Genomic DNA, 22,693 nt, shown 5'->3' on the forward strand with positions numbered 1-22,693 from the left:
GATGAAAGCGGGTGAGGCTAGAAGTGAGAGGTTGCTTTTCTTTTTTTTCTTATTTGATTGGACTATTGGAAAGTACTCCAGTTTTAAGTGAACCAACTAGTACAGTATCTTTTTAAATTCAAATGCATATATATTTCCACTAGAAGAACTTATCTTTGTTGGCTTTCTAAGACAAGTGAGCCAGATAAGTGCTGATGGATATTAGTCATTTTGTATGGTAGTGGCAAGTGACAAGGTTTACTTTTGGCAATAAGGATATAGGCTGAGAGAATTACCTGTTGGTTAGCATACATCTTGTCCAGTAAGTAATATGCTATGTTCAGTCCATTTTATATGAAGAGCTACACAGGAACAAGCTAAAACTCAGAAAACATCAAAGCTACTTCCTTTGAGGCGCTAAATAATATGTCTGAGGAAGACTTAGGAACAAAATATGAACTCCTTCATGAATTTGTTTTAAATACAAAACTTTATTAAGTAGTAATTTTTGCTGAGTTGCTGAACTGTGTAGCACTTGCTACAAGAACAAATGCAACAAGCATGTGAAGCATAGAAATGTCCAGCTAACTCTTTTCGCTGGTTATAGTGGCTTCTAAAATAAACAATATTTTTGGAATTATATTTTTCTGACCACAGCATCATCAGTACGATGAAGATCGTACTGAAGTGCACAAGTGATAATATAATTGAGGATTGCATGCCTAAATGTGGGGAGGGGAGTGACAGCTCTCTTTCAGAGCTTCCAAGACTGCTGGCTCAGAACTACACTGTCTATTCCAAAGAAGAAATAAGAGCATGAGGAGGTGTAGAAATCATGACTTAAGAGGAGAAAAGAAATTGAAAAAATTGTTTCTACTTAAAAAAAAAAAAAAAAAAAAAAGACAAAGGCGAGGGAACAGGCCTTTCATTTTAAAATGATTCTGTATAAAAATATAGTAATCATTCATTTTCTGTGTCTTGTGGGGGAAGCTCGAGAAGCAATTGGTTTAATTTGAAGCGAAGATGGTTTTCCTTCGATGTCAGAAAACCTTTTCTAAGTCATGGGCTTAAAATAATTTTTTAATGGAATTTCCTTTGTAGAAGAGAATTCATATATACTTATCTATCTACATGAAGCAGCCTTGTAGATATGCAAATGAGTTTCTGTGGAAGTTATACAGAAATGTATTTCCATAGAAGGCTTGGGACTACATAATGTCTTCCAGCTCAGTACTTCTCTGATCCTCTGGTGATTTGTATTTTTCTTGCTTTGACCAAGAGAGCTACTTGAAATGTGCATTAGTAGGCATCTCTTGTGGCAGATTCTTGAGAAAATGCGCTGAAATTCATTTGAAGCTGCAGGTACTACTATTTGCAGTTTTTAAGTCTTTTGTAGCTTTTGCTGTATCCTAACAAAGAACTGTTTAAACAGTTTGAAAAGACAAAATTATAATGAAGCAAACCAGTCTTCAAAGAAGATCACACCTGAACTCGCTTTCTAGTCTGCAGGTTGGCTGAGATTACCTGAGTAAATGATAAAACTTTAAAAGTTGTTCTTAATAATAGAAAGAAAAAGTGTCAGTGTCTGGGCTATTGTGTAAGCAAGCATTGCTGTAAGTAATGCCTTGACTCTTATGCACCGTATTTTCTAATCACGCGTCCTTTTCCTGGCAGTTTACTATTTTCTCCTGTTATGTGATTCTTTTGCCTCTCTAATAAATTTGGGATGGAGACAGAAGGTCAATAACATGCCTTGAAATGTGGGGTTTTTATTACTGAAAATATTAGAAAGGCCCTGATATTTCAGAGAACCTTGGCAACTCCTAATATGATGGGAAATGAATGTATTTGGTTGCATTGTTCTGGGCTGAGCTGCACTCAGTTATGCTGTGCATTAAATGGGGCCGCGGATGTTTTCTGCAGATTTTGAGTGCTGCCATCAGGGCAGAGTGGTCCAAGGTCTATATTATTGAGGGTATGTCTTCATGGGCATTTGCAAGCAAACTTGAATATGTTCTGCCTGTACTCTGAGCTGGTTATCAGCTCTCCAACAGTGCTACTTTGCTGCCAGAGCCTGATCTAACACCCTTGTCATCTTTCCCTGGGAAGTCAGCTTGTCGCTGAAAGCAAGTGAGGAGAGCAGTCATCACTCAGCATGAAGAGTGAGCTTATATGTACAAAAGAGATTTTTACAATAGTTGTTTACAGCCCTATGTCTTATTAGCAGAGCTTCTCGTATTCCCAGTTGGAAAGAATAATTTTTAGAGCATAAGTCCTAAAGGCTGCAGGGTTGAGATGCTGTTAAATGAGATTTTATTATTGTGTTTGGTTTTGTTTTTTTTTTTTTTAACAGAAGTCCTTATTCATTGATTGATTCCTGATATTTATTTATTTATTTAATTCTGAAAACTTTGCAGGAGAAAAAAAACTATGTTAAGTTTTTTTAGTTGTAATTTTGCCTTTTGACGTGTTAAAATTCACAGGACCTGGTGACTTGGGGACTGAAGCAGTGCAAAGGGTTGTGCATGGAAATGGAAGCCTTAGGCTATACCCTCCTGTGCTGGTACTCGGGCGTTTGAGGTGATGGGCAGAAGGCTGTTTTCATAGGGTTTACTGTTTTTTAGCTGGGTTTCATGGTCTAAACATAGCAATTACTACATTTCAAAACTTATTTACTCACAAAAAACAGTGGAAGGAAGATTGGTGTACAGCAACCAAATTTAGTTTACATATGCGGGTTTTTGTGCAGCTCTTTCATATCCTATTCACTCTTCAGAGGGAGCCTGAGTTTTATAGGAGCTCTCTGAAAAACAGGCTATTTTCTGTCTGGTTTTCAGATGGTGGTTTACATTTTCATTAAAATCGGGCAGTATTCACTTCAGCATGATTTCCCTGGATGTGGCTCAATCACTTGGGCTTGAAGTGTGTGTAGCACTCAGCCCTCCTTGCGAACTACTCAGAATTGAAACCTTATACTGGCTGCAGAGCTAATCATTCTAAACAATGATGCTTTTGTTGCTGCTTAGGAGTTTTATGAGACTAGCAGTTATTTTATGCAGTTATAAATCACACTTCTATGCTGATCTTCATCCTCCATTACATAGATTACAGCTTGCCAATAGAAAGTTTTTCTTACTAAAATCTGTAAATATCCTGGATGAGCCTTACTTATCACTAAAAGGTTCCATTTCAATACAGTGTGTGGGGAAAAAAGTGTTGTATCGGGGATTTTTTTGCAACTGTACATGGTACTAAATGCAAGTTTGCAGTGTGTGGCATGCGGCAAGCTCAGGAATAAGGAGCGACCTCTGCTCATCTATCATCTAGGTCAAGAGATCCATTCTCTGGAAGTCTCAGTCTCTAATAAGAATGACTTCCATTTTTCTCTTAACTAACACTGAAGAAGTTTTTTACTGTGAGGGTGATGAGGCACTGGAACAGGTAGCCCAGAGAAGCTGCAAATTCCCCATCCCTGGAAGTGTTCAAGGCCAGGCTGGAAAAAGGCTATGAGCAACCTGATCTAGTGGAAGGTGTCCCTGCCTATGGGAAGAGCTTTGGAACGAGATGATCTTTAAGGTCACTTCCAACCCAAACCATTCTATGATATTAGATGGTGTTTCCTTTTACCAGGGAAGACCAGAAATATGTTGTATTACACAAACTTTGTTGTTGTTGTTTTTTTAAAAAAGGGGGACCCTGGTAATTATTGTCTTTCAATCTGCCTTTAGAGTTTTGAGATTTATTCAGTTAAAAAAATAATGTTTTGTGAGACATCAGCTGTTGAACAATATTTAAACATTTGTAACGTTCAATTTTTAAATCTCTTAGTATAAGTAAAAGGAAGATAAACAGGGGTGAAAGAAAGGGTTTTAAAATGCAAGCAAAGTGGTGGTTTACAGTTACTGTCTATATTTATCTGCATGTGTGGGAGAATGAGAGTAAAATTTTAAGCTTTCAAACGAAAAGGAACATGAAAGGTAGAGATGGAATTTCACTGGTAGAAAACAGTGGGTAGGGAGCCTACTGGGCTGAAAAAGCAAGGGAGAAAGTACCTGATATGAAAACATTGGGAGCAGTTGAAGCCTTGTGCCAGTAACGCTTGAAACTGTCAGTGTCTTTGCCTTGATTTTCTCTGATACCTGATCTAAGGTTGAGTTCCCTCTCTGGCACATTTGTCTCTCCGCAATCCACAAACCTTGAGGACAAAGGGGAAGTGTGGCAGATTAGAGTTGGCTTGTAGAAGAACCATTTGCATTTTAATTTGTAATCTTGTAATTTAACAGTTATTTTTCTATATCCTGTTACAAGCTTTGGGTTAAGCTTTTAGTGAAAATTTCAGTTGGTAATTCTAAAGAGGAGTTGGTCAAATTAGAGACGTAGTTGTTTTGGGCACCTTACTTTTAAAACTTCCAACTTCAATGAAAAATGTTTTTTCCAAACAATGTGCCGTTGGCTTTGCGTGCAAGTATTTGCCTTTGCAAATATCTTTAAACTTTAATTATGAGAAGTGTATTTTTTTTTATTTACTGTTGTGGTTCCGTTAAGGCCAGCCTGCTACTAATATGGAGAAATATACGTTTACATACATCTCAAGTGTTTGCTTTTGTGCCGTGACATCCAGTGTGTGCCATATCATTTATCAAGACAATTAGTTTATGGCTTAGTGCTTTGGGAAGTCTCATGTTGAATAATAAGAAAATATTTTAGCAAAATTCATTTCAGCTAAAATGTTTTATCAGTCACATCTTATGATGCTCGCTCTTGATATTCTGTTTTTCCTGATGCACAGTAGGGGGAAAAAAACCCACCTTTATTTCTGAAAGTTTTCTTGATGTGTTCTGCTTCTCAACCATGCTTTTCAGAGGATGAAGACAGACAAGGAGCTAACTAGTTTCCTGGAAAGTTGGTGTTGATATTAATTTAGAAATGTGACTAAATAAGGTAAATTTCTTTAAGAGATTTATTTTTTGCTCAAAAAAATAGCAAGCCATTGAATCTCAGTATGCTTTTTAAAATCTGGTAATAAAATAAGTAATATGGCTGAAAAATGCACATTGGAATTAGCTGTGACACTTTATTTGCTTTATGTCTAGCTTTATCTTATGATGCATTATTCACTGGTGATATACAGACTACTTTATTAGGTCTTAATCAAATGCTTTTTATCATAAGTGTCAATTCAATATTTTGCAATTGTATTTCTGTTTTAAAATACTAGGCTTTTTGTAGGGAAATGATAAATGTATAGCAGTTTGGTCAGGAAGGGACAGTTCTATATTGACATTTTGTAAAATTATCTATAAACTGTTGTTCTGCATTCTGTTCTAAAATGCCTGTGGATTGACTTACTTTATTTGCTTATATGAAATTGCAAAATTGAGGAAGCAAAGTGGCTGATACATGTTTTTCACATTTAGTTGTGTTGAGAAGAGAGTTTGAAGTATATCTGAATGTGAATTCAGCTTTTTTGATTACTGCAGATTGTATTTACATTAGAACTAAGAGGGATTATATGTATGTGGCATTTAGGGTGTGTCCAGTGTATGATTTTGGTGTGTAAAAAGGGGGACCAGATAATTTTGTGTGTTGCTGAACACAACTGTGTAATGCCATAGCTAGAGACATACATGGACTTGCATACCTGAGTCTGCTTTTGGACTCCTGAGATGTTGGAGCTTGCATGAACTGTGCTTAAAAAGATCTTTCTTTTATTTCCCTTGAGTTGAATGGATAATGTACAGACACAATTAGCAGCTGTTGTAAATCAGAATCTTGGCACTTTTTCCTGCTTTCTTAGCACAACCTAGTTGTGCTCTAGAAACGTAGAGTCGGACAATTAGTGCCACATAGAGCTGTATGGAAACTGTAGTTTTGCAGGCAGGTTAAAATGAAAGATAATCCTGAATTTTCAGCATCTCGATTGAAGGCTTGCAGTATCTTACTTGCAAAATACAAATAGCTTTAATGTTCACTTAAACCTCTCCCATATGGGAAGCAAGAATTAAGTGGTTTCCATGTCACTAATCAATTTGTTTTGTTAGTCTCATAAATTTATATTTCACTGCAGCAACAAAGACTTGTCTAACTACAAAGCATGCTTAAAAGCAGCTGCTATTTTTTATTAAGAGGGACTAGAAGATAAAGCAAACCATTTACTTGTGCTAGTACAAAATCTTCATTTTTCTCCATAAATTCTGCATTAAGCTTCACTAATGCTGTTGGGAATTAAGCACATGTATGGTAAAGAATAGACCTCTGAGGCTGCAGAAGAACATCTTTCCCAAATAAAATAGATGATACTAGTGATACTTTTCTTTTCCCCAGGCTGACCAAACTGTTTGTTTGGAACACGCATCCTGACAAACAGAACAGTATTTATAGTAGCATTAGGAGGTTTATAAACTCAGAATCAGTCCAGCAGTTGCAGTGTCACAAGTTCTAGCTCTTTCATCTCAATTTTATGGCCCTGAAGATGTGGCATCTAATAAAAATTAGGACATTCATTCTTGAAGAAGTGTTGGGAAGTGTGTAAGTATTATTTCTTATTTCATTTGCCTATAGAGTAGAAGTTAAGGCAGTGGATAACTGACCTGCACAGGACATGATACGGTTAGGCTGCAGAACTGTGAAATACAATCATGTATTTGAGTGCTTCTCTTGGGCCTCAGTCAGGCTGTGCTTTGCTGCATACCGTATGTGTGTTTAATGACTAAAAAAATGAAAAGCTTATAGAAAAGTACTAGTGTGCCAGGCAGATACAGTCCTGCCATTCTCAGATGCTTATGTCTGTTTAAATGAAGTGATGCCTGTGCACAGAAGCGCCTTTTAACTTGTAATAAAAGGCAGTTTAAATATATGCCCTGCTATTTCTTGCATGTATGCTGTTGGATACTGTTTTTCCATATGCGCTTGAGTGAATGAAGTTAGGCCTATATAAAATTAATACAAGAACCTTGCTCTGAGCAATGAATAGCAGATGGAACAGTGTTGGAGTTGCCATACTTTACTTATTCAGCCTTATATGCAATATTCAGTCTTAATCGATCACTTTGTAATATAAATTTAAGAGGTCTGCAGGGCTGTCAAGAAAACATAACCTGCAAGGAACTTGTATGGCCGTAGCTTGGGAGTAGTTAGAAAATATTCCTGTGCTGAGAGCACTGGAACTATGCTGAAGTTCAGGTTCATAATTTTAAAGGGTATTTAAATGGGAGAAATGGTGAATTTTCACTTTGTGTTTTATAGCATTTTTTACCTTTAAACATATAAAAATGCATGCCAAAATGTATTCTGATTCAGGTTGTAATGTCCCCGATTCTGTCCTTTTTGGGAAAATGCACCTGTGGCTGAATAGGAGGCTTTCCTAAATTCCTACTTGAGCTGCTTGGGTTTAGTTAGTAGGTATAAAATTTTGCTTTGCTGGCCGTGCTATGGTTTAAGTTGTGTGGAAATTCTACAGATTGTCCCTTCTGAAAACAACACAAAATCCCTACGCCTCAGTCAGGCTCAGTAGCTGCTTGTTTCCTGGCCCCAACACCAGGGATGTGCTCTAAGGTCCTTGGTATTCCTATCTGTATTAACTTTGTGAGGCTGAATTTGAATACTGGGATGTTTTGCTATCACTTCTGATTTCCTGAAAGACTTTTCTTATTGTGCTCAAGCTATACAGAAGCTTCTCAGACCTTGGTGAAATGTGTGTATAGTTGTGATACTTAAACAATCCTTTCATAAGACTGCTTGCTTTGGTGGGTATTGTGTTCGTACTTGATCCTTCTGTGGAAAGTGTTTGCTTTGAAAACAAAAAGTCATTAATAGGAATAAGGAGAGAGATGAACATAACAAGCTATAGAATTATATGGAAGAAAAGTTATGGCTTTTTTAGTTACATATATGGCTTTTTTTTTTTTTTCCTGGCAGTCATCAGATCTCTTTGTATTAACAAGCTTGACAGATGCAATGGAGTTTTCCTTGCTTCACCTACTTTATTCTTACAACTTTCAAAAATTCAGTTTCACTGCTCTTTGTAAGCTGGGACCACAACACGGTGTTTAAAGCCTCTTTATAGAAGAACATGCGAAAGCTACTGCAACCTTTTGTTTGTTTGTGCATTCCTGCTAACAGCTAATGTACTTCAGCCTACTCGTTGCTTTTAGTATTTTGCCAGTGGGATTTTCAGAGGCTTTTCTTTAGATTTTCTTCCTTGACTTGTAGAAAAAGATGCTCTCGGATTTAACTATTTTTGGACTTGAAGGTGCCTCTGGCACTGCCAAATGATTTTTTTTTCTTTCCTATATAGAAGTAAAAAGTACTATAAAGCTAGAGAAGTGATTGACTGAAAATTTGCTAACATGTCAGGCTTCTGATTCAGGTTCAGACAACACAGATATTTCTAGCTTGAATAAGACAAAACAGTTTATAGCTGCATGTGTGTATATAGATTTAACATCTATCGGATTCACTTAACACACTCTCTCTATTTTGTGTTTCTGGTTGGGTTTTTTTAATTCATTTTGAAGAAGTAAGAAGGCTGCTTGATCTGTCTTGAAGAGAAGTTAATGGCTCTCTTTTGAGAGAACACCATATTTCAGGTTCCCAGTATTGTTAATTATCAATGTAAACACAAGTATAAAAGACTATAGATATCAAGACGGTGGCATTTACGAAAGTATCGTTCCTGGGAAGGTAGATGGCCTTTCAGAGCATAGAATCCTGATTTTACTTCCAAGTTATGTCCTGTGCTTCGGATCTATTTCAGGTCTTCAAAACACAAGCCCTTAGATTCTGGAAACATAATCTATTATGAACTATGACAGTACTGCCCTTTTAAAATGTGTTTTAAAAGATATGTGAAAGTCTAGGAGCAATTTGCAAGTGAAGTGCATTTTCCCTTTGGGAAGTCATCATTTATTTTGGAGACTTAATTTGTCATGTATTCCCTGCTGAGTTCTTGAAATATTAGTTTGCTTTCTTGAGGTTTCTCCGATGTGCAAGGGCCAATTTGGATATTTGATCCTCTGGCTGTAGCTGCTATTGATAAGACAAATAGATCAATTTGTGTTTCTAATCATGCTCATAATGTAGCGTTCAAATCCTTGACGACACACAAACAGATATGTACGTTGTGGAAGAAAATAAGAAATCTTCAAAAAGGCAGGATGTTTATATGAATTTTTTTAGTCATTATACTTTGAAATGTAACATTTATCTTGGCATTCAGTTTCATTCTGTACTCTTGAACGTCCCCCTCTCATTTATTACTGTTAGCATACCAGAACAAATGTCTTTCAGATGTGAAAAATCAATCATCTCAAAAACGTCTCCAGTAGTTATTTGGGTGGATTAATGCAAGGTGTTGGGAGAGTAAGGTTGAAATGAAATGTCATAATTGAGCAGCAGAAGTCACCAGAGAAATAATAGTCAATTGATCACGTTTCCAGCTTGAGAAGCTTTTTAGAAACCAAAACAGGAAAAAAACTTGCCAAAAAACCCCCCAAAAAACATAAGGAAGAAAATCAGATACTGATATGCAACACATTAGATGCTGGAATGAGCACATGCTTTGTATATTAAGTTCATTGAATACAGCACACAGTTCTTTACTTCTCAGATTTTTTTTGGTTTTAGCCCTAAATCTTTTTTCAGAGCCTTCTTCATAGTCCTCTAGAAAACAGAAAACGTAGTCCAGCAATGGACATATTCTGTAATCTCTAACACTTGAATGTCAAGTCCAAAATCTTTCTCATGAAGGCCACATAGCTTTGGCATCTGCAAGGCAGAAGATAAGCCGTGGTAGTCTTGTCAAATGAGAGTTGCAGAGAAATAATATTTTTTTCCTTTTTCCCCCTAACAGTTTAAATGCTGAGAATTTTAGGTGTTTTGAGGTAGGATAAATCCCATCTGTGTAGCTGGGGGGAGGTTGTCCACACAACAAACAAATTCTTACGAATCTTTTTCTCTGCTGTAAATTGCTAAAGAATAACTTTTTATTCATAAATGAGATCACCCACATCTATGCTGTTCTCTGCATAGTCAACTGAAATTATGAGAAACACGTTGCTAACTCTTGCTGTGCTCTGACTGCTGTATTCATTGACTGAAGCTTCCACGAGAGGGAGAAGGAGGGTCATTAATATATTATTAATAGAATAATGTATTATTAATATAGCATATTTTAAAAGCAGAGGAATATTTTATTATCCAAATATAAACTCTTCCCCCACTAATCTGGGTAATATATATATAATATATAATAATAATATTATATATATAATAAATGTAATATAAACTTGGAGAAATGAGAGGTGTGTACCCATGTTAGGGTTTCTGCTACACTTTCAGTGAAGAAATGTCTACATTTTCTAGTACATATGGATCTAACACTGAAGGTGACTTGGGGAGAAGAAATATTTTTCATAGCTAAGTGGGTTTGCTCAGGTTGTGTGTGGAAATAGATTTAATTCTGGTAATGCTTGGAAACTGAGATTTTAGGGCCAGAAAAAAACATTATGGTCTTGTTATGCATAGGGCTCCACCGTAATATGTCTATTGCTGTGAATCTTACAGAGCCACAAGGTTGTTATGGTTTTTGTTTGGGTTTTTTTTTCATAATTTATAAAAGCCCATGACATGGGTTAGCTTAATTTGCATTGTAATGAGCCATTCCTTTTCCAGAAAACGTCAGTGAGGCTAAAATGTCTGTATGCAAACTACCCACAGGTCATATTCTCTGAAATCTGAGTGCTTTTGTGGAAATTGGGGAACTAATTATTAAATGCCAGTTGTCATTGCTGCAAACTCCAAGACTGCAAGAGAAACAAGATTCTAATATAAAACACAAAGCAGGACATGACAGATGTTTCAAAGTTAACCCTGAGTTGAAAGGAAGCGGGTGTAGGGAAGCATTGTTTGATAGTATTTTGACATTAATTTAATTCACGGCATTGAGTTATGCCCTGTGACGTATTTTAGTACAGATGCAAAATAAAGTGTTGAGAGGAGAAAAATGGAGTGATGCCAGGCGAGGGAGAATAGAAATGTTGATTTGGGAATTTGGTATTATCCCCTTTCTCAACACAAATTTCACATGCCTCTAAAGAACCATTTTGAGGATGGATGTTTAGGTCAAAATTCAATGCTTTCCCAGACCAATGGGACAGTCTTTTGTTAATGAGTGCTTTGCCAATATTCTGCTTATAATACTTACCATATTAACTTGAATGGGGAAAAACTTTTGGAGTTTAGCAGTATTTAAGCTATTTAAGGTCAGGAATATAAGCTGATCTGTTTAAAGTTCCTGAGCTGCTACTTCATTTTACCAGACATATTCAAGGGAACTGTGGTCCCATTGAGTTAAATCACAAAATTTGTGTCAACAGTGAAGTCAGCACTTCATCGTCATTTATTTTCATTTTCTTTTTTTTTTCTTGTATCCATCTACCACTATAGAAAACTGGACTGTTTAATATAGTGTGTATTAAAACAAAACCATTACAAAAGATGTTCCTGTTTTCTTGATGGCAAATGATTAAGATAACTGAGAAGGATGTGCAGGTCTGTTAAATAGTGATTTTTCTCCTTCCTTGCCCTCAATTCACTTGAATGTGGACTGATCCTTTTAACTGTGATATCCCTGCTCTGACTTTGAAATACGCATTCATTTAGGAACCTCTTCAAAATGAGAGAGCTGAGTGATCTGTATTTAAATCCTGTGTATTAATTTGAATTCAGCATTATCCTGTCAGCATGCCTGAACACAATAGGGCCATGCAGCTATATACCATACTTGAAATGATCTCCTTCAAGGTGAACTGTAACTTCTGTTTATGAAAAGCATTTATAAACTAGCAAAGATAAAACAATAAAATTAAACACTAACAAATTAAATAGTTTTGTTTAGATGGTAAGTAATTCAGCATGGATCATTAAAATTAATTAGAACTGTGTGCTTGTTTTGAAGCTCTAAGAATTCAAAGCAGATGGAATTTTGAAGGAAAAGGGTAATCACCCTTCCTGTATCTTTCAAGAGTTTTAAAAATAACTAAGTGACTTTACTAACTCTCAGTCCACTAAGGCTCCTTCAGCTGGTGTGCTAGTACTGTAGTGATGCTTTTCCCTTCTGTATAACATCTCTTAGATGCTTCGCTGACATTTCGAACTTCCAGTTAAAGGCCAAACCTTTTAAAAATATGACTCTTCCAATTAATAAATATGGTATTTTTGAAGTTTATCAGGAAACTCCAATTAGAGAATGCTCACTGTTACGGAAGAAACTGTGGCATGTGAGCTGGAGATATCATTTAACCAGTATAATAAATGACTAAAAATGTAAGAATATTAAGATGCATTGCTTTGTACCAAATCCAACTGAGACACGAACTTGTGCTTTCAGTATGCCATTGCCAAGCATGGCTCAAGATGTTGTAGTTGCAAGGTTGGATGAAGGCAAATATGCAGATTGCAAAGATGCCTAGTTAGTGAAAAACAGCATTATTTAGGATGCTTTACCTTTTGCTTTACATTTTATCATTCCTATTGCTCCCACTTCCAAACAGCCATTCTGTAATTTTCAGTGTTATTTTGTCCTGGGAACTAATCTGGCAAAGCGCACCTGAGTTTGTTCTTGATATGGTAGCAAAGCTTGGTGCCTGTTACAAGTCCTGGAGGAAGCATGGACATCACTGGGAACACGAGGGGCCAGACCAAGCACATCTGATCATCCTGTGTTCAGGCAATGACTGGAAAGCAGTGTGATTGTACCAGAGTACCTTCAGTGGACTTGGATGTCTGAGGAAGCCTTTGGTTTGAATTTGGTTCTAACATGGGCTTAGTGCACCAACTATTCCATTTAAAGAGGTTTTAGTTTATTTGCAGAACATTCTTATATTTTAATGATTTTGAATTTGAAATATTGATCCATTAGAAATAAATATTCCTATCATTTCAACATATGCCTCAGCAGTAATGTCTTTGTCATCTCTGGCCTTTCTAAACTTTCTTGCCTATGGTCAAGTGGTTTTTAGGCAAGCCAGACTCATTGCTAGAAACCCAGATATTTGGAGCTCACATAATATTTTCCCTGTCCTACTTAGTCTTACCTGAGTAACTGTAAAGGGAGCCATTGCTGTAGGCTGCTGCTGATGATATGAACTGTCACTACATAAGAACCCACTCACTTCCCAGAGGACCTGAGATCATAAACTAGAACTTTAAAGGTAAATCAATGGCTCCTATAATCTATTAACTGATACCGTGCAAGTTTAAAGGGAACATTCAGTAAGTCAGATAGCAAAATGTTAGTGAGGAGCCCTGGGAAGAGCAGGGTTTTAAAATGAAACAGCTTTTACAAATGAAGCAGCAGGCTAGCCCATTTCCAATGTGCTGTTCCTTATACGTGCATTACCTTTTCTTTTTCTTTTTTTTTTTTCGTGGTGGTGGAGGGGTGGAAATTAAAATCTCAATTCTTCTGTTTTGAATAATGTATGCAGTTAGTACTCATTTAGTATGTCAAGAAATAAGTCTGCCAAACCCAAGGTCAACTTTATTATAGTGTTTTTTCTAAAAGGAAAATTAAGGTAATTCACTCCAAGTGTAGGCTTTTTCAGTTACCATGCTTATAACCTCAGCTGTCAGTTTAAACTGTGGAACACCTCCCACCAGACCAGTCTGCTCAATGCTCCATCCAACCTGGCCTTGAACACTTCCAGGAAGGAACAACTTCCCTGGACAACCTGTTCCAGTGCCTCACCACCTTCATTGTGGAGAATTTCTTCCTAATGTTTAATCTAAATCTTCCCTCCTCCAATTTAAAACCATTCCCCTTGTCCTGTCACTAGAAGCGCTTGTAAAAAGTCACTCCTCAGGTTTCTTGCAGGCTCGTTTCAGGTACTGGAAGGTCACTATAAGGTCCACTTGGAGCCTTCACTTCTCCAGGCTGAACAGCCCCAACTGTTTCAGCCTGTCCTTCTCTGGGAGGTGCTCCAGCCCTCTGATCATCTTTGTAACCCTCCTCTGGACCCATTCTAACAGCTCCATATCCTTCTTATGTTAAGGATTCCGGAACTGGACACAATATTCCAGATGAGGTCTCACAAGAAAGGAATAGAGGGGCAGTATCACCTCGCCTGACCTGAAGGCCACACTTCTTTTGATGCAGCCCAGGTTTTCACAGGCCCACTTCTCCAGCTTGGCCAGGTCCCTCCGGTTGACATCCCATCCTTGTGCTGTGGCAGCTGCACCACTCAGCTTGATGTCATCTGCAAACTTGCTGAGGGTGCACTCAATCTCGCTTTCTATATAATTGATGAAGATACTAAACAGCACTGGTCCCAGTACGAACCCCTGAGGGACACCACGTGTCACACATCTCCATCTGGACATTGAGCCATTGACCACTACTCTCTGAATGCCACAATCCAAGCAATCCTCATCCCTTGAGCAGTCCACCCATCAAATACGTATCTCTCCAATTTAGAGAGATGAAGTTCATTACAAATACAGCAAATAAGAAGGTCAGACACCTTGCTGCTTCACTGAAGAGTCTGATTAATCAACTGTTGATCTATAGTGAGAGAAACAATGTAATTAGAAAAATGGATTAACTGTAAGTAAGCTTAAATCACACAGTTTAAAAAATTGCATAGAGGGAAATCCCTTCTTGCAAATTACATTCAAAGTAAATTAGGTTTTTGTGAGTGGGTTATTTTTCCTTTAGAGATGAAGCCTTGTCTACCTAAAAAAAAGTGTCATCTGTTAGCTCAGTAAGCGTGGTGACAATCATGTCACCCTTCTGGATTTCTGCACTATGGATGTTCCTTCACTGGCAGGGTAAATGCTGGCAGGAAGTGGGGTAAGCTGTGTCAGTGTAATGCATCTTTACAGTGCAACAACATCTATTATCCTAGTGATGAAGACAAAACCATTTCTGGTGGGGAAAAAAACAACGACAAAATATGTTCTAGTACAAGCCTAGCAGCCAGCAACAAACAAAAATGTAGTGCTGCCTCCCATTGAGGATGGTTTTGTGTGCCCATAAGTGCTGTATACCTTGGGAGCAGAAATAATGTTGCCCTGTGAAGGCTGGGAAACAGCTTTATCTTTGTTCTTTTGGGCCTAAGAAGAATGCAATTTGAAGTTACAGTTTCTTTGTGACTCCAAATTCCTATAAATGTAGTAGGGAATGTAATATGAACAGTGTGTGAATACAGCATCTAAATGAATCTTTTCTTACCTGTTCTTTACCTCACTATAAACCATTGCATCTCATTCTCCAGCAGAGAAAAGAAGAAACGCTTTCCTCTGCCTTGTCCTGATTTCTTTTTTCTTTCCCCTGTTTAGCTTGAAGCTTTCTGGGTGTAGGAAGGCAGATGGGAGTCTCATACTGAAACAGAGAAAGCTTTCATTTATTTGCCTCTTCTGAACAGGAACATGTGAACATAAATGCTGTCTTACCTGACTGAGAATCCAACATTGTGTTTTCTCTCCTCCCTAACCTCAAGGTGATCTGGCAAGTTGTGTGCCGAGCCTCTCCCCAATGAAGACTGCCATTATGCAGTGAGCAGCCCAGCTGTGGCAAATTTAAAGAGTCACAGGTGCAGCAGTTAAAGCAGTCAGCAGGAACTGGAGCACTAATTTTGCTCTGTGAAAGACCTGAAGGAATAACATGCAAGGCATTTAAGCTAAAAGCTGTAGGAGGCTCAATTGGCTGTCTATCTGCCTCAGGACTTAACTTGTATTTTGGTACTGCTCAGTATTTTTGGAAGCTTAGCTCAACTGTGTTTCTGTTGTCAATAAATGTTTAATTTTATCCATTTTGCATTTGATATGCATCATCTCTTTTCAAGCCTAACCTACTTACTTGGCCAGAGACAACCTCCAAACCTTTCAGTGTGATGCTTTCTCGGTTATTGGCACAGAAGTAGCTGTGGGTGGGAAAGCCTTTCTGGTTACTAACATGTGACTGAGCTCTCTGTGTCTTGTAGATTTTTTGGTTTTTTGTTTCTGGTGGTTATCTGTTCCCAAGTGTCTTCCTGCAGGAGCCTTGTTTTTATGTGCTGATGGCAGGACACTTTCCTCACAGCCTGTGTACTCATATGCTTCACTTATCTCACCACTTTCCCAGACTCTCTTGCCCTTTTCTTTCTATGCTTTGCAACTACCCCCTTATCTTCCCCCACTCGTCCTTTTCTATTGTTCCTTTCTCTTTTTTAGGATCTCTTCTGTTCTGTTTTGTTGCATCTCCACTTGGCTGTTCCCTACTCCCCAGTGGCTCCACATGTTTGTGATTGTTTGCCAAGTGCAGGACATCCCATGGTGCTGACCAACATGTGTTTTTGCAGCTGCTGTGTGAATCCAAAAAGGACATTTGGGGTATAGAAGCTGCTCTTTGCTTGCCACTCTGTATGCATGAGTTACCATCTCAACCATAGGCCCCCTGCAAGAGCTGAGGAAGAACGGGAAAGGGATTTTGAAACGGTCAGCTCTTCATCCATACTTTAGGGATTACACCCACAGTGGGTGGGTTAGATAACACGACTTTCCCGCTCTACAACTTTTATCTCCCCTGTATCTAACAGTGCTAAATTCCAGTAGGATTTCAAACAGTGAACGCATTTTTGTACTCAAGTTTAAGTAAGTTATAGGTTCGATTAAGGCAGTTTCTGTAGGGAGGGAAAGTATGCAAAGATCTTCAAAGGTCGCAGAGTGGGAGGTGATCAGAAGAACAGACAGGATTTGCAGCTGTGTGCAAGTTCTGGGGGGAGACAGTTGTATGGGCTGACTCAGGGCAGGGCGCGAGGCAGGGCAGGAGTGCTTCATGGTTCCAGGGTTCTCTTTCCTTTTGGCTCCAGTGGTTGATGAATTAATGGGAAGAGCTCAGAATTTACTTGTTACAGTGTTTTTCCTCGGTTCACTGACCTGGCATGTCTAAGCTTTGGAAAGAATTGTATGTTATTAAGGTGACTGATTTCTGAGAACTTCTAGTACAAGGAGAAACCATCCAGTATGATGAATCCACTACATAAGGTGGGGTGGAGAATAAGCGAAATTCCGTGAATGGTTTTGAGCCCACTGATGCTGAATGCTGTTCTGTTACACCTATGAACTGGTACTGAAATCACATAATTGGAAATGTGTGACTGTGGGTTGCTCTTAAGTTGCATAGGTTTTTCTCCTGGTCTGTTCTTGAGCTAAATAGTCTGTATTTTGCAAGGGCTTGGTAGGAAACTCTTGAGCTCTGTGTGGTTTCTGGCACCTGGTGGATCCAAGTATGATGGTAGTCATCCAACATGACTGCTTGATGCCTACAAAGGAAATGGCAGTGTTTTCAGGGAGCAGCTGGCTGCCACAGGGACCTCTGGAAAACTATATCAATAACTACAATCAATATCAATAGCTACCCCAAGAGGGAGCCTAGTGGGAAGAGATGGTTAAGAGTTTTGGGTTCAGATTCCCTTTCACCTTATTCTGCTCAGCCCTACTGTGAATTGTCCTCCTGTTTTTAATTCTGAATTAAGATACAGAAATTTCACAATTATCTGCTATCTGGAACTTTGGAACACAGCATATAATTTCTTGCTAACTCAAATACAGTAAATACAATGTGAACAGCAAATCTGGTGGCTTTTTGGGGATATCTTTTTTCTTTTCCTTTTTTTTTTTTTTAACAAGTATAGAAGTTGCCTAAAATACATTGAGATATGCAGCCATTTAAAACTTAAAAATTTTGAGATAAATTTTCTGTGAAATAGCATTTACTGTTTTCTGTAGCTGCAGACATTATTTGAAATGAAATCTGGCTGTAAGTCTCTGGAGCTGTAGATATTTAATTTCTCTTTTCAAGACATCCCACTAAAATAAAAATTCAGTGTGATTTGTGATTGCTGAACTGTGGTTGTTGAACTGTGCAACATGCCGTATTCAATCATAGTTCCTATGCCGTATTCAATCATGGTTCCTATCATGTTTTTCAGCCAAGAATTCTGTTTATGGTAATAGGGATAAAGTAATTGTGCATACTAAGGGGTTATAGTACTTTGGAGTTGATAGCGTCTGGTTCTTCATTCCTTTTTTATGTTATTATTTTATTTTGAAATTTAAGGTGAATAAACTAGAACACGTACATTGAGTCAGACTTCTCCTGCTTTGTTTCTTTTTAAAAGGGAAGTTTTCTGTTTATCTTTTTCATAAAATTGTAATTAATTGTATAGTTGACTTATTTGACTGTTCAGGGAAGATTTTTTGTGCAGTTTTGGTTAAATGCATCACCTTGTCTTAAGCTGACAAGTTAAAGGGGCACCTTAACATCTCATTGTTTTGTGGGTGTTTGGTTTTTTTTCCTGTTTCCTTGCTTCACTCCATTTCTTGATCATTATTGAAAGAGAATTGCCAGGGAAAGCAAGAAAATTTCATGTTTGTGCAACATACACCAAATCTGGTGTATGTCAAAAAAGGTTGAAGTTGTGACATTCTGGTGAGTTGAATTGCTCAACATGTCTGTGAAATTATTGCTGCTGCATTAAGGGGGAAGAGGGAAATGTTGGTCTGCTGACCTTGCAACTGCAAGGTTAAATCCCCCTCTGTGCTGACTCAGACATGGGGTGGTGGCAGCTGATCAGTCAGCCGTGTGTGCCTGTCCACCTGTAGTGTTACAGCTAGCAAATTAAATCACACTGTGTAGAAATGACAACTGCTTTCTATTTCTTTGGTTTAATGGAAACTCACATGAAAGAAGCCAGGGCTTTTTTGTGGGGGAGAAGGTGTGTGGATTGTTTTTTGACACTAATATATTCCTTAAAAACCAAACCAAACAAACCCAAATCCTAAACCTCTACCTATCCAGGGCTAAAGTTCAGTCTTGTTAGCCTATTAGAAAAGAAAAGCACTCTGTAAGTATTCTAGGTAATAGAAAAAATAACAATTTTGAATATGCAGTCCTGCCTACAATGTACTTCTGCTCGCACACTAACGTACAAAAGGTGATAGGGGAAGAAATCGATGCAAAACCATTCCAGTAACTAAATGGATCTCTATTAGTTCTCAGGCAATTGATTCTTTGGTAGGCATTTGTATATGTTAGCTGCTTTTTTTTTTTTTTTTGCTGTAAGAGAGGTGGTATTTCCGATTAGATTTTGAACTGTCAATGATTTACCAACCACATTATGTTATTGATTATATTCCACACGAGGAATGGGGGGGACACTCTTTTTCTGGTCTAGGTGAAGGCTGATTTTTTTGTGATATGCTGTTGTGACAGATGACTCTTCTAACCTGTTGATTTTTCCCAGTGCGTTTGCTTTTCATGATTAGGTTTGGGTTTCTTGAGAAGTTGATACTATAATCAGATTGGCTTTATGGAAAATTCTGCTGTATCATTTTAGTGATGCAAAGAGTGCCCATATAAAGTGTAGAAGAAGAACGGTTTCAAACTTTTTATTTGAATTTTACGGTTTTTCAGGTAGTAGCATCAGTCCTGATGAGATTTGGTAAAATAAACTCAAGACTGCTGTGTTGGGGCTGTGATGCATAATGGAATGCATGAGACGAGTCCATTTCCTTACTGTAAGGCACAGCTCTAAAATCTGCCTCTTAAGACTCTTATTAATAATATAGCATTAAAAAAATAACGCTTTGTATTTGTATCTTACCTGATAAACCATTTTCACCAAAGGAGGCTGGATTTGTAGGGCACTGAAGATGACTGAAACGGCACTGGCAATAGCAGAAAAGTCTTGCATTGCTGTAAACCAAGTCTATTGATCTAGGAATGAAAGTTCAGTGGAAAAGCTGATGGAAAAAGTAGCAGAGCACAAAAAGGCAGGCTGCACAACTGATTCAAATGAACTAGCTGACTGTGAACATTCATGTGAAAGAAATGCTAATGCAAACATTGTGGAAGAAAAAACTTTAATGGGAAAAAATACCACCAGTATTGTGACTTCCTTGAGTATACCTGAGACACATTTTCTTAGGGAAAAAGAAGTGATTGCGATTAGTCAAATAAACTGAAGTGTTCTGCGATGTCTGTGAAAGCAGGAAGGGAATACCTAACGTTTCTCTGCAAAGCCTACTCTTGAGTCCATAATGACTGGAAGTCAAAAACTTCTGAAGTATTTTTAAGAGAAAACTATGAATGTGAACGTGCTACTCTGTCACAATGTGTATTAAAAGACAAATGCAATCAAAGTCCATTACACTGTATCAGAGGGTGCAGTAAAACAATGTCAGCTGCAAAAATAAAATATTTGAAAATACCTGAAAGGCAGCTGTAGAAAGCATGCAAATTTCTGTTACTTGTTACACACCCAAGAGCATGTGGCTTACAGAATGCAAGGAATTTGACTATGGGAAGGATGCTTTTTAAAAATATAATTGACTTTCCTGGAGTGAAATATAGGAAAAACTGACATAGCGCCTAGCAATTTCGGGCAAGTCAGTTGCATTGACGAGTGAATCATGTGTGCTTCCTCAGAGATATACTTCTGAGTTCATTGTCCCACTGTAGATGATGAAGGGTGGAGGAGTTTTCCTACAAACTTGACTTGAACAATTAATGTATAATTTTGAGGACAGTGACTGAAGTTGAACAGGGTTGATGTCAATCCTGTAAGAGATGCCACACGGGACACGATGGCAGCCTTTCCGAAAAAAGGGTGGTGAAGTGCAAGGAACAGTCAGATGATCATTGTTATTGTCAGCTATTTCATCAGCAGCATAAAAATTAAAAGAAAAATAAAAGAGATTAATTTTCTCTTAAATCAGTCATGCAGTATAGCTTGTCCTTCTGTAAGACTACTGAATTTACTGACTTCAGTATCACAAGTAACAGAATACAGCAATGGAGATAGGGAAGATGATACCTAGCATTATCAACAACAACAAAAAAACCCTTTTAGCACAAAATAAAGATACTGGTGTTTCTGCGCTCAATTACTAAAAGGCTAGTGTCACACAGACTTGTAAGATTGTGTAAATATACATCACATGAGAAAAGGATGTGATATAAATCAGTTCTTTTGTGAACTATTAAGAGAATCTGGATCTTGCTTTCAAGTCACATCCAACCAATGTGGTCAGAGGGGCGTACTGAATGTGTGATTTGGATTTTGACTGTTATACAGCGTTTAAGTGGTTTTATGACCGAAGTTTCAGTTTTAAGGGGAAAACTTAATTGCAGTTTGGAAAGAAGTAATTGTTTGAAGTGTTACAATTCAACAGTCTTCTGACCACCACAAAAGCCCCCTGGGGCCCCAGGTTTTTTCAAGTGCTGACCCGCTTCTGTTTTTCATAGGCGCTTCTTGATCCTTGTATGTATTTACAATGAACTCCATTTGCACTGTACATAAACTACACAGCCACAGATAGTGGAGAAATGTGTCAGGATTTATTTTTAAAAATACTTTTCAATTTTCCTATAAACAGTCTGGGAGAATCAAAATGAAAGACAAAGTATAACCCAGTTGAAGGGTCAGCATCTGTATAAACTTGAACGCGAAGCACATGTGGCTGCAGTGTATTGTCCACAGGAATACGTGTTATTTATCATGTGGTTTTACATCATTAAAAAAAACACCCAAAAACTAAACCAGAACCAGACCAACAAAAAACTCAAAGCGAAATAACCCCCAAAACATTAACCCTGAATCTCTCATTTTAACTAGTATAAATATATTTGCATAATGAACAATTCGAAGTTGACATCAGATTAAAATCCTGAAACAGCCGTCTACATATCGAAGACTGAATCACCTAATTAGTTCCTGGCTCAAGACAACCAAATCAAGAGCAATAATGTGTGTCCCATTGTGTTGTAGCTTCGTAGTATATATTAAACCTACATATTTTACTTTTCTGCAGGAATTTGACAGATGAATAATTAACCTGTGTTTCAGCCTCTGAATTGTATATTAATATAGTCAGGCAGAGAAAATACATAAAATGTGTTAAGGAAACATTTTGAATAAATTCTGCTTTAATTGGAGAGGATTGTAGGATAAAAGCATGACAACAGCAAGTTCAGTGCTTTAATATCTAAAATTAGATATCACTGTAAGTGCTAATTGAGGAGATATATATTCTCAAAAAGCTGCTAGAAAGTATATATTCATATGATAACTCCTTCTCTTAAACAGCTCTGCTTTTATCCTTGAAGGGTGTTGCAGCAGCACAGATCAAAGCCATTAGACATACGTAGCTTTGCAAATAATGTATCTGTTTTCTTTTTCTTCTGAAAGATATGGCAGATAAAGAGCTTTTCAAGACAATTTGAATAAGATGAAACTTGTTGGTGGTGCTGAGCTGGCAAAAACAAATGATATAATGTCAACATTTGAAGAACAAACTATTCCCCAAACAGTCTGTTGGGCTTTTATGCCAATCAGGCTGCACCATATTTCATTCTTGAATATGACCTGTGATTCTCCAACTGCCTCAGACAGTGATAAAAATACTTCAGGTAGATCTCAAGCACTTCAGCAGTGTGGGTTATGGAAGAATAAGGGGTCCACCTTATGTTGATGTAGTTCAGCCAGTGTTGCTTTCACTGTCAACGATGCCTGCATGGCTTTTCGGTGAGCCCAGTATGTCATCTATGCCACTTCTGTAAGTGCAGACGGAGTGCAGGGAACTGACACAGCTCAGATAAGTGTCTGTTTAACATCCAGGCATATGAAGCATGAGTGGAAAGGGATCATAATAAGATTAAATTTGACTGAGCTTGCTT

The 22,693-nt window shown here is 37.7% G+C and overlaps 1 protein-coding gene across 3 annotated transcripts in view; it reads left to right on the top strand.

Moving 5' to 3' along the window:
• Positions 1-22,693, top strand: part of MACROD2 (mono-ADP ribosylhydrolase 2) — an 891,375-nt gene that overhangs the window by 439,846 nt on the left and 428,836 nt on the right. The gene's annotated exons all lie outside the window — the stretch shown is intronic.

Source organism: Cuculus canorus, chromosome 3, assembly GCF_017976375.1.
Source record: "Cuculus canorus isolate bCucCan1 chromosome 3, bCucCan1.pri, whole genome shotgun sequence".
Classification (NCBI taxonomy): Eukaryota; Metazoa; Chordata; class Aves; order Cuculiformes; family Cuculidae; genus Cuculus; species Cuculus canorus.